Source organism: Triticum dicoccoides, chromosome 7B (genome assembly GCF_002162155.2).
Source record: "Triticum dicoccoides isolate Atlit2015 ecotype Zavitan chromosome 7B, WEW_v2.0, whole genome shotgun sequence".
Lineage (NCBI taxonomy): Eukaryota > Viridiplantae > Streptophyta > Magnoliopsida > Poales > Poaceae > Triticum > Triticum dicoccoides.
In genome coordinates this window covers 389,677,514-389,691,408 of record NC_041393.1, presented here as the reverse complement: position 1 = coordinate 389,691,408, position 13,895 = coordinate 389,677,514, and positions in this window count along the sequence as shown.

Genomic DNA, 13,895 nt, shown 5'->3' with positions numbered 1-13,895 from the left:
CTACTCCTGCTTTGATGGATTGGATGGAGGAACACGAAGAACACACAGCGCTCAAGCCCGACAAGGTGGCCTCAGGGAGAGCTACTACGCGCGTACAAGTGTGCAAAGGTCCGAATCCTTCTCTACGCTACCTTGGACCTCCTTTCATAGCCCAAGGGGTAACCAAAGTCGCAAAACAGACATTATCTTGTGATTAGATAGCTAAGAGTGCTATCATACCTAACTCTGGTATTCGGGGCGAAATGCCATAAATGCTACCTTAGGTGTCGTGCAGGGGTGCATCCACTGCAAGGTTATTCCATAGCTTATCCATCTTTTGATTATTATCTTGACACACCTCTGGATGGGTGTCAAATGAGTGTGATCAGTCTTCTAGCTAGCTGCCACGTGCTTAGTGAATTCCACTTAGTCACCTGGAGGCTCGACACCGCATCGTTGAGTGATTGGTGTCGCGGTGCGCTGGAGCGGTGGCGCCCTAGCAGGGGTTTTAGTCTTCGCGACCACAGCAGACCTGCCAGGGTTATTCTAGACTTGCTTTTGGAGTAGTCTCGTCCTGGCCTGGCCATCCTGCCCGGCAAGGGAGCCCTTCCCAAGGTGATATCTAGCTGTCTTGTTCTTCTTAATGCGCTCTTTGATCTCATGAAGAGTGGATTCTCTGGCTTGGTCTTGTGTTACATGTTGGTTTGAGCTTGCACTTGACGGGTCCGATGTTGAGGTAGCTATTCCGCCGGCAGACCCTGGCCGCTGGGGGCGGAGGCTTTTCGTCCGTGGACAAGTCAGGGGAATAAACACCCCTGTTTGTGTATCCCGACATCTTGTATATCAATCTTTACCTCCAGACCATTCCGGAGCTCCTCGTCATGTCCGTGATCTCATCTGGGACTCGGAACAACATTCGGTCACCAACTCACATAACTCATATAGTACTACTATATCGTCAACGAACGTTAAGCCTGAGGACCCTATGGGTTCGAGAATGATGTAGACATGACCGAGAAGCTTCTATGGTCAATAACTAATAGCGGGACCTGGATGCCCAGATTGGTTCCTGCATATTCTACTAAGATCTTTATCAATTGAACCTTTATGACAACATACGTAATTCCCTTTGTATGTCGGTATGTTACTCTCCCAAGATTCGATCTTCAGTATCTCCATACCAAGTTCAATATCGTTACCGGCAAGTCTCTTTACTCGTTCGGTAATACATCATCTTGCAACTAACTCTTTAGTCACTTTGCTTGCAAGCTTCTTGTGATGTGTATTACCGAGAGGGCCCAGAGATACCTCTCCGATACATGGAGTGACAAACCCCAATCTCGATTAATGCCAACTCAATAGACACCTTCGGAGATACCTGTAGAGCATCTTTATGATCACCCAGTTATGTTGTGACGTTTGATAGCACACAAGGTATTCCTCCGGTACCCGGGAGTTGCATAATCTCATGGTCTAAGGATTATGTATTTGACATTAAGAAAGCAGTAGCAATAAACTGAATGATCATATTCTAAGCTAACAGATGGGTCTTGTCCATCACATCATTCTCCTAATGATGTGATCCCATTATCAAGTGATAACTCATGTCCATGGTTAGGAAACCTTAACCATCTTTTATCAACGAGCTAGTCTAGTAGAGGCTCACTAGGGACACGGTATTTATTTATGTATCTCCACATGTATTTAAGTTTCCGGTCAATACAATTCTAGCAAGAATAATAAACCTTTATCATGAATAAGGAAATATAATAATAATAACTTTTATTGTTACCTCTAGGGCATATTTCCATCAGTTTCCCACTTGCACTAGAGTCAATAATCTAGATTACATAGTAATGAATCTAACACCCATGGAGTCTTGGTGTTGATCATGTTTTGCCCACAGAAGAGGTTTAGTTAACAGGTCTGCCACATTCAGATCCTTATGTATTTTGCAAATTTATATGTCTCCATCCTTGACCTTTTCATGAATAGAGTTGAAGCGTCTCTTGATGTGTTTGGTTCCCTTGTGAAACCTGGATTCCTTCGCTAAGGCAGTTGCTCCAGTGTTGTCACAAAAGATTGTCATTGGACTCGATGCACTATGTATTACACCCAGATAGGATATGAACTCCTTCATCCAGACTCCTTCATGCGCTGCTTCCGAAGCAGCTATGTACTCCGCTTCACACGTAGATCCCGCCACGATGCTCTGCTTGGAACTGCACTAACTGACAGCTCCACCATCCAACTGACAGCTCTGCATGAATCTGTGTGAAAGCTAGCATCAATGTAACCCTTTACGACGAGCTCACCTCCATAAACGAGAAACGTATCTTTGGTCCTTTTCAGGTACTTCAGGATATTCTTGACCACTGTCTAGTGATCCACTCCTGGATTACTTTGGTACCTCCCTGCAAACTTATGGCAAGGCACACAACAGGTCTGGTACACAACATGGCATACATAATAGAACATGTGGCTGAGGCATAGGGAATGACTTTCATTTTCTCTCTATCTTCTGTCGTGGTCAGACTTTGAGTCTGACTCAATTTCACACCTTACAACATAGGCAAGAACCCTTTCTTACTTAACTACTATGTGCAATGCATAAAATTGAAAATGAACAATACTAAAACTAATAATCCCTCCTGGGGGCAATATTCCGGCAGCGGCAGCCCCTCGCCAGTAGCTCCCTGGTGTGTGGTGTCTTCCCAGCACGGAGGTTGTACTCCGCCTCCTCTGCCTCACAGCGCTTGATGTACCGATCCGCCTCTTGCTGGCGGATGAGAGCGAATGATATTGCCACTTCGTTGGGCGCCCACCAGAGCTCCTTGTCGATGGTACGCTAGAGCTTATCGGCCTACCTCCACACAACAATGAGGCGCCTAGCGCATTTGACCTTCCTCGTGAAGTACACGTCTTCAAACACCTCCTCTGCACGACAATGGACCCGCCCCCAAAGCTCCACCACCTCCATTTTCAAGGAGGTCTCACGGGCTTCACAGGCCGCCTGGTACCTAGCTTCCTCCTCCGCCATCTCCTTCTTGAACGCCACTTGACTGGCTTTCTCAGCCGGCGGCAGCGACTTCCAGAGACAAAGATTGTACTGGCCCCAAAACCACTCCAAAGTTAGGGGGTCCGGTGCAACCTCGCCCGGCGGCCCGTAGGGGTCCTCCTTATCTCTGCTCTTCGACTGAACATCCTTAAGGGGGCGGCACCTCCTCATCGGCGCATGGGCAGATTAGCAGTGCCAGTGCAGAGATTTGTGAGAGAGAGGGGGGCGAGGAGAGGATGTAGAATGAGAATGCAGGCGGGACGATGTGAGAAGAGTAGTATTTATTGGCGGCCAGAATCTAGATCGATGGGAATAGTACATGCATCGGTCGTTGAGGAATTTACAAGTACTGTAGTTTGAATTGCACATGATTCCTGCAACAAAAGTATTGTGTGAACTTAACTGCTCACGGTTTCCAATACAGAACCATGTTTGATTAATAACCCGCACCATTCATCTTCAAAACCTCGAGGCGCGAAATAGAGTGCCAATCATGTGGGGGCCGGTTGTCTTGCTAGATATTTACATTTTCTTTACTCATATAAGGCATGAATGCTTATTTTGTGTTACCATGGCACTCGATGCTTGTGTCCAAGCCGTGACACCAATATGTTTGAAAATTCCTTCGGATTTACTGCACAAGGAATTAACTCGTACACAAGTACACAAATATGATTTTTCAAACCATTATGGTAAGCCGTTGCATGTACATGTAGTTCGAATTTGAATTACCCTCATTAAATGGCTAGAAAATCACTTAAATGTCTTTAAAAGGTCAAATAACCATTGGAAATTTTCAAATTTTAACATGACAGTTGTATTAGTGCATGTTAACGGTAGAAAATTTTGAAGGCCATAAGAGGAAGCTATGGCCGGTTCGCCATCAAACATGCATTGTTCCCTCTCAGAACCACGAGTTTTCTAGTGAGTTCCTCCGGTTTGTGAGGGGTGTGTGTCCAAACTTTTGCCAAATAGGCCAATTTTTTTCCACAACATCTTGGTGCCATGCCTTTACGTCAAGCAAGGTTTCATGTATTTATCATCATTTATGATTTTTTGGAATTTAAATGCCATCGCATTCGATGCTTGTGTCCAAGCCGTGACACCAATATGTTTGAAAAAATCCTTTCAATTTACTGCACATGACATTAACTCGCACACAAATACACAAATATGATTTTTCAAACCGTTATGGTTAGCTGTTGCATGTACATGTAGTTCAAATTTGAATTACGGTCATTATATGGCCAGAAAATCACTTAAATGTCTTTAAAATGTCAAATGAACCCTTATAATTTCCAAATTTTAATATTACAGTAGTGTTAGTGCATGTTAATGGTAGAAACAGTTTGAAGGCTATAAGAGGAAGCTATCGCCGGTTCGTCATCAAACATGCATTGTTTCCTCTCGGAACCACGAGCCTTCTAGTGAGTTTGCTCTGGTATGTGAGGGGTGTGTGTGTGTGTCCAAACTTCCGTCAAATAGGCTGATTTTTTCACCATAGCATCTTGGTGCCATGCCATTTTGTCAAGTAAGGTTTCATGTATTTCTAAACATTTTTTAACTTTTTTGAATTTAAATGTCATGGCACTCGATGCTTGTGTCCAAACCATGACACTGACACCAATATGTTTGAAAATTCCTTCCAATTTACTACACATGACACTCGCACACAAGTACACAAATATGATTTTTCAAACTATTATGATTAGCTGTTGCATGTACATGTAGTTCAAATTTGAATTACGATCATTATATGGTAGAAAATCACTTAAATGACTTGAAAAGGTCAAATGACCCCTGCAAATTTTGAAATTTAAGATGACAGTTGTATTAGTGCACGTTAATGGTAGAAAAAGTTTGTAGTCCATAAGAGGAAGGCCATAAGAGGAAGCTATCGCTAGTTCGTCATCAAACATGCATTATTCCCTCTCGGAACCACAAGCCTTCTAGTGAGTTTGCTCCGGTTTGTGTCCAAACTTTTGCCAAACATGCCAAAAAAATTTACCACAACATCCTGGTGCCATGCCATTACGTCAAGAAAGGTTTCATATATTCTTATCATGTTTGAATTTTTTGGAATTTAAATGCCATGGCACTTGATGCTTGTGCCCAAGCCATGACACCGGTATGTTTGAAAATTCCTTCCAATTTACTACACATGGAATAAACTGGCACACAAGTACACAAATATGTTTTTTCAAACCGTTATGGTTAGTTGTTGCATGTATATGTAGTTCAAATTTGAATTCTGGTCATTAAATGGCTATAGAATCACTTAAATGCCTTAAAAAGGTCAAATGAACATTTATAATTTCCAAATTTTAACATGACAGTTGTATTAGTGCATTTTAATTTTACAAAATTTACTCGTACATTTAAAACACCATCCGTTGTCACTATACTCCAAATTCGTCTTCCACAGCTAATACAAAAATCAGCAACATCACACACAGTTTGTTGTAGGAACCATTTGCAATGAAAATTCGTTCTATTTAAGTCTTCCTCTATAATCTTCGCCGCATTCATCTGCTCTAGTGCCGGTCACCCATAAATCCACGAATCCCCGATCCCCATTCTGCAACCCCCTTTCTTGCAAAGAATGACGTCGTGGAGACGCTTCGCGAGGGCCCGTACAATTGTTGCGTGCTCCCCGAGCGCCGCCGCCTGCGCCGGGAGCACGGCCGCATCCGCATTGAGCGTGACTACATTCATCGAGAGGGCATCTGCGGTAGCTGACAGGGCAGCTATAGCAGCCGAGACGGCTGCAGCAGCTACTGCGGCGGGGGCTGCAAACACCGAGAGCGCTCGAGCAGCCGTCTGTGCCACCGATGACGCCCTGTCCTGGGTCGAGGCCATCCACGCCAAGATCGAGGACGCTCACGCCAAGATATTCTAGGCCTCCTCGGAGCTCAGCATGCAACCCACGTCCGAAAAGACAGAGGAGGCCATGGAGCACCTGCTTCCTCGTGAGATCGCCGAGCGGGAGCTGGAGATGCAGGAGGTAGCGGAGATCGAGGAGCGCCGAGAGGAGGAGTTGCGCATGGCTGAAGAGGATGTAGAGAAGAGCCTGTTCGTCGAGGAACCGGTGGTGGAGTACCAATGCGAGCTGTGGCGCAGCCACTACTACGAGTACTACAACCTTGATGGCGGCGTTGAGGACGAGGACGACGGCGGTCAACTTCAGCCTGGGGGACGCGGAGTCCACCAACTATAGCATGTTGTCGGGACAAGTCATCGATGTCTCATCTTACACTAGCGAGGCATAGGGCGGGACCTCAGTGGGTTTGTTAAAATTATGCGTACTTAGCCTTTATTTATAACGCTGGTCTTCTGCTAGAGCAATGTCCAGGTTAATTTGCTATGTTTAATTACTAAAATTGCTCGATTCAGTAAGTGTGGTTTGTGCTATAGGCTCTTTTGTGTACCCAAATTAGCAAGCGATGTTAAATTATGCAATGACGTGGATGAGCATAGTATCCAGGGAAATTTCCAGCAAAATTTGAATGGTCAAACTCATCGCATGCGTGTAATGCAGAAGAATCATTTGTGATGCACACATTTGTTCAAAGTGAACGGTGTCCGGTGGCACCGCGCACAAAGTTTCCCTCCACCTTTCAAATTTTTTGGCCTACCGTCGAAATATCTAACTCTTCCCCCTCTCCACCCCCTTTTCTCCCCGACCACAAGTCACATTTCCCCTATTTCCCCCTTCCTTCCCAAGCTATAGTCACTTCCTCACTCTCACAGTCTCGTTTCCGACCACCGCGGTCGCCATGGTCTTCTTCAATGACCTCTCCAGCAGTTCCTCCTACGATGATGATTCTTTCACTAGCCGGGTATGCCTCTCTCCTCTCTCTCGGTTATGATTTGGAATAAAGGATTTTAACCCGGCGGCGGATTTGAGTCATTTCTTCCTCTTGTAGCTCCCTAGGACCATCACTTGCAACGAATGGAGCAGGTTGGCTGAAGATCTGTCTGCCCGTTGTCACCATCAATCTCCATGCATGAAGTTAGTTGCGTTTGAATATGTGGACAATGGCAGGAAGTTTCTGGCATGTGCAGAGAAGGTTAGCCCCACTTTCATTGTTACAAATCATTTGTTAGATGTGATTCAGACACTGTCATTGTGCTATGTTATTCTGAATGTGTTTAAGACAGTGTCATAGTTTCTACCTAGTATCTAAAAATATTGCCATCTCATCAACGGTGCCATGAGAAAATTATTTGGCACCGCTCCAGCAATTTGTGCACCCAACTTTGCTCCACACATCCAAGCAGTCAAGCAGTAAAAAACTAAAACTTTATGGAACGAAGGAACTAGGCATCAAAGCAACTAGGTGCTCCGGAGTCTGGTTCCCTAAATTTTCCCTCTGGCATCGGCTCGGCAGTGCAGGGCACCGGTGCCAAATGTAGCAACAGTTGTTTTGACACTGGTTGGTGTTGGCATACATAGTGGACGGTCTTAGTGCTATTAGTTCTATGTTACTAAATTTGGGCATGCACACACATGTTAGTATCAATTTGATGTCATCCAAACATTGTCGCTATGTTGTTGGAGTTATATTCAGCTTCCTCATAAAATGTTCAATTTGTTATTTATAGTACATGACTAAGAACTTGTAGCGTTGTTGCAGTTAATTATAGCTTGTGATGTTTCTGAATTTGGTTGTTGTCTCAGTAGCAATTAATTCATTTGCACATTGATCTTTTTGAGAAGATATGTCATAGTTAAGGTGTTTCTTCAGTTTTTCAAAATATGTATGTGGTGATTTTCTATGTTCCTAGAAATCCATTTCCCCTACAATTGTTACTAGTTTAGTTTTAAATATTATGGGATGAAAGGAAGTGTTCTTACTTGGAGTGGGTCGATCAAAAGTGGCCACAATCTTTGAAGATGTGCCTAGCAAAGCTCTGGACCATGTATGAGGAAGAGAATAGAGATAGGCTTAGGGAAAGTGTTGTCAGCACTGAAGAATATTTCAAGATGCGGGAAAAAAGAGGAAGATGGAGAACGAGCTTAGATTTTTTTAATTAGACTTTGCTAAGATGGTGTTGGCGAAGGAGGAGTCACTTTCCCAGTTGGTCAGTGCAAAACAGGTTCTTATTAAACTGAAAGCAGAGGTCGAGAAGACGAACCTGGCTGTTCATGCATCAGTCAGTTAGGGAAATGAATATATTATTATAATATTGTGCTTATGAAGGTGAACTAGCTATATGCTGTATTGTGTTGTTTTCATGCAGCTATCGTACTGTTATATTAAAATATATTTATGTGCCTGCTATAAAATTGGCAAACAGTTGTTCCATATAAAATGTGAATTTGCGTAATACTAGAATTACTAATTGTAAAACAAATAAACCCGCTAAATGGCTAATGGAACTTTTACAAATGGTTCTATCAGTAAAAGCGTGTGTGATGGATAGCCCAACACCATACAGTTCTCTTCATCGAATCGTGTGTGATATATGTGAATAAAGCAAACAGTTAAGAGAGGCACGGCGTGTGTGATCGTTACGTCTATCACACACGAGGTCATACAGAAAAATGTGTGGGATATACATACGAATGGAAATGTTTGTATGGGATTCAGTGTGTGGGATGTGCATACGAATGGAAACGTTTTTCTTGGATTGACTATGTGGATGTACAGACGAACAAAAAAGTATTCCTTGGATCGATTGTGTGGGATGTACATACGAGGGGAAACGTTTCTCTGGGATTTACTGTGTGGAATGTGCTTACGAACGGAAATGATTGGGCCTATATAATTGTATGTGATGGCTAGCCCGATCTCACACGAGCTCATTTTGTGTAGCGTGTGTGACCGGAGGGCCTATCCCCAATGGTTTTTGGGTCGTGTGGGAAGGACCCTCCTATCGCCCACACTAGCAAGGCAAGACGGTTTAAAATGTCATCGCGGAAAGGGGTTAAAAACCGTTTGTATAGTAGCTCGATGTACCAGTGACACTTTGCACCACCTGATGGAAGATGGATGGCCGAGCATCTGTCTGCCTAGTCGCATTCCTCCATAGTCAAACTTGACTGCATTCACATAGTTCAATTTCCCACTACTCCACACCATGCCACCGCTCTTTAAATCAGCAGTTCAATTTCATTCACCATTGAATAAAAAAAACTCAATCCTCTTTCTCCGACGACAATGGTGCGCACAACCCCCTCCTTTCAACATATCTCAATGGCCAGCGGCAGGCCGTATAGGGCACCTCCGTGCCTCAATGCGAACCCCACCGGAACCAAACCCTCTCCTTCCTTTGACCCCGCACCAGCGAGTGTTGCATCAGATGTCCCCTCCCTCCCCCCCCCCACACACACTAACGGCGCCTAGTCAGACACTCGACTCTCTGTGGCGGAAGAGAAAATCTTTTGCCGAGGAGGTGAGGGTCCCCGGCAGTGAACAGGTTGCACAGCAGTGTTGCCTCGTCGAGTCAATCGAGGCGCCCACCGAGGAGGTCCTCCTTGAGGAGGCAGGCCACGACTGCAACTGCCTCTTGGCTCACTTCGACAAGCTCCATGCAAGATTCGACCGCCAAGTGGAGGACAACCAACGCGAGGTCGACCATGTTGCCCCCATGTTAGATGAGCTCCTCCGCGTCGTGGATGCAGCGGAGTTGGAGGTAGCTTACAATATCTCCAATGCGACGGCGTGCACAGAGGAAATCATCCGAGAGGCCGAACACACAGTAGACAAGGCTGTCTTGGAGGCGGGCATCAAGATGTCTGTGGCCACGTCGTATTCGGGAGACATGGTCCACCAGTCATTCACCGAAGTAGACCCTGCTAATATGGCACGCTACACCAATGAGGAGGACAACGGCGGTGAGGAGGAGGATGAGGAGGCCAAGAAGGATGAGGAGGGGGGCCGCGACGATGAGGAGGTGGGCGGCAAGGACGAGGACAGCGGCGACGATGAGGAATAATTTCTAGTAGTTCTGTTAGGTTTCTAAGTACTATGCTTGATATTTATGTTAGTACTTTTGCTAATATTGTAATGACATTACTTACTATGTAGTTTATGTTCTATGTAGTTCTACATGGAATCCACTTAATTGTTGCGCTACCGTTCCTTCCATTTCTGAAAGTGACAACCGCATTTTGCATGCCATTCAGGTGGTCACTGCAGCACTAGCATCCAGTTCAGGCGGTGACCATGCCATTTTGCACGTCATTCTTGTCTTCACCACGACAATGGCATCCAGTTCACGCGGTGACCACGCCATTTTGCGTGCCTTTCAGGTGGTCACTACGGCACCGGCGAGCAGTTTAGGCGGTGACAACGCCATTTTGCATGCCATTCAGGTGGTCGTCGCGGCACTGACATCCAGTTCAGGCGATGAACACGAAAATTTTACATGAAATCAAGTGGTCACCATGGCGCTGGGATCTGATTCAAGGCCGTGACCACGAACTGGTATGTAACTCAGACGGTCACCATGGAACTGGCATCCAATTTCATACAGACCACACCATTGCCATCCAATGCATCTTAGGTGGTCACCACGACAATGGCATCCGATTTGAAATGATGATCATGGCCATGTGATGGCACCCTAGACTAATAGTAGCACGCGACTACGAATGGAGGAGATGCCATAAACCTGGTTCAAGTGTTAATATTGGTTTATGATCTAACTAGTTAAGTGCAACTCCATAAGTGCATCAGGTCCTTGGTTCAAGTCGAGGACATTGATTTTTTTTATGCTATTCATTTGTTTTTCTTTTGTTTTTATGACGCTTTCAAGTGGCCCCACGCAGAGACGTATAGCCACATCAACGATGGCGCCGCTATTCTTCCACACTAAGCCATATTCGCTCCCCATTCCAATCCCGATCCCCAAACCCCCCTCTCATCGCCAACTAGTGTGCGGGACTGTGGCCCTCTTCACTGCATCTCATCTTTGGAGAAGATGGCCTTCGCCTACTGCCACTGTCGCCGCCGTCGACCACCTCAACGACATCAAGAAACCCTAGGCAGACCAACTCATGGTCAAAAAATGCAGGTAAATCCCTCTTCAATATCTTCGATTCCGGATTAAATCAAGTGTGAATGTATATGTGTACTGATGTGATTGTTTGGACTCGCAGTGCACAAAGTGTTTGGACACCAGGGGTTTGTGCAAAATGGCCACGTAATGTATGCCAAAACCTTCCTCATAACACTTCCAATTGGCTTTGAAGACAGGACGGCATGTTTTTTTACATTCGTTGTTCTTTCATTCATGGTGTGCCTGAATTGATGTTAGTTAGCTCATGAAACTGTACTAGTGGTCTATGATTTAGGCCTTTGTTACGGTGATGACCATGGCCGCCCTGCATGCAGCTGACTAACAGTCAAATTGATATGTGAACATACATGCAGGTTGTTTACATGACTGCTTCATAATTACAAAGAAGTACTTATCATATTTTAGATCATTCACATTGTTTTCTAAAAAATCCTAACAATAGTTATCCATGCATAATTGAGGAAACATGCTAAAAATAGAACAATATAGTTTTCTAAACTTTATGCCACATAGTGCACATTTTTTCATGCTTAAATAGGCATAATGATCTCTTGGATATTCATCTAGTTGTTTTGTGCAAGTATGTAAAAATAGCAAACCATTGTTAAATTTGTGAACATGCTAACATAAGCAACTGTACATTAACAGACATTTTTTATATTTACTTATTTACGACTTGCAAGCTTAACTATTTCAATACTTCCATTTGTGCACAGTTCATCCCCTGCTTTGCAAGAAAAGAAAGTCCTGATGAAGCTGGGCGTTTATTCATTTCAACACTCCTCTGCTAAGCCTCGGCTTAAAACAACGCATGGCTTTCTTTTCTATTGTTGTTTCCAAAACTTTGAAGGGAAAATATTTTTCACTTGACCAACTTGGAGAGAATTTGCCAAAGTATACAGATTCCAAGTTGGTATGAAGTTGTACTTCAATATTAGCACACATGGGCATCAAATCGATGTGAAATTGGACGATGTTCCAATGGTTCATCCTTGTAAGTGTTCTCAGACATACATACCTGGCTTAGGTGGACTTGCGTTTACTTGCCTGTTCTTAGTAGTCCTAAATATAAATACCTGCACATGTTCTTATTCTTGTTTATGTATATCTCCTCAGCTTGCTATGCGATATCAGAAGAAATAAGGCGACAGTTTACGACATGGAACTCACTGTTGGAACCACATGTACGTGGAAACACATGTGGTACGCCGTTATTTTTGCTAACAATATTGAATCGCTTGTGCGATCGTGCGCACATGAACCAAGTTCTGGACTGTACAAGGTGCTGGTGCACACTCTGACCAAGACCAACGTTAAGAAGAAAAAGCTGGTAATATGTTTATTTGTTTTAGCATTCATTGTACAACATTTGTTATTTAAAATATGACATCATACGATGTAACAATTATGTTAATGCAACAAAGACTCCCTAGTCGTGTTCTCCCTGATTAGATGGATCGTGTCACCCTGATATTTGTATCACATCGTTTAATTTAACAAAGCATAATAAATTTGAACCAACAAAAACTTTTGTGTTTATTTGGTCTTTGCGTTAATTTAGATTTCTGCTAGTTGTCTTCAAGTGCTCTTGTAAATCAAATTAATTCTCCAACTCTTATGCTTCCTTCTCTTGCTCTAAGACTTTGCCCAATGATCATGCCATGTGTACAGGACAGAAAAGTATTTTCATCTAAAAATAATTTGGCCAAACAGTATTTTCTAAATTAGATTTTCTAAAACACCCTCACTTTAGGCATGAACTACAAGTACCTAAGTTGGGCTATGAGAAAACTTTGAAAAATAATATTTGAATCCTATCAGGTATAGGACTCCCAAAAATCACAAAAATATTATTTTAGAAGTTATTTTTCTATTTGATTTAAAGGCTTTTTCTTAAGGCCAGAAATGGTCTTTAATAGGATAAAATTATTTTAATGTTTCAAAAATATTTGAGAAAATTTAAGGAGATTCAATGGAAATATATTTTCATATAAAGAGTTTCAACACATGGTCATGTTCAAAATATTGGACAAATACCTCAAAAAACCTTTTCTGGATATTTCAAGCTTTTGAAATATTTACAAAGGAAATTTCTCAATAAATTCCAAGAAACTTCTATCATGTCACAACTGCCCTATTTGATGATCTTGCCAAGCTTCATGTGAAGCAAAGCAATAGCTCCATCAAAGCATCTCAAAACCCTTTCTGTTCATTTCCAAGTTTAAATAACTTTGCATTGTCAAGTTTCACCAAATATGTTCCAATTTGGTACACTTGCTTATTTCACCTAGTGATTCATCTACGGTAAGTGGTTCAAGAAGGAGAACATTGCAACTTGGTCAAAGCTTGCCAAAACCCCTTCTGACGAAATCTATGGATGAAATAGTTTACATTGTGAACTTTCCCCAAATGAACTACAAATTTGTCCAGTAGCTCAAATTGACCCCAAACCAATTCCTGTTAATTTCCAAGCCATTGGATTCCTCTAGCTAGCCCAAGTCATCACCGAACACCTTCTGCTACAATTCTGTGATCAGTGATTGAAGCACCAAATGAGTTCTCCTTGAGCTCAAATTTTTACAAAAGCTCTCCCTAGTCACCCTCTACCTCTGGTAAAAGTTGCAATGCCATGGCTCAATAATTGGTGGGTGAAACACCTCTCTCTTTCTCTCTCTCTCTCTCTCTCTCTCTCTCTCTCTCTCTCTCTCTCTCTCTCTCTCTCTTTCACATGTTAGTCGCGACTTATTTTCTAAATTGAAAGATGTCCACAAAAATAAAAAGCAACATTAGTTGTGAGACTAGACAATTAGTACAAACTTAATTGGTCTCA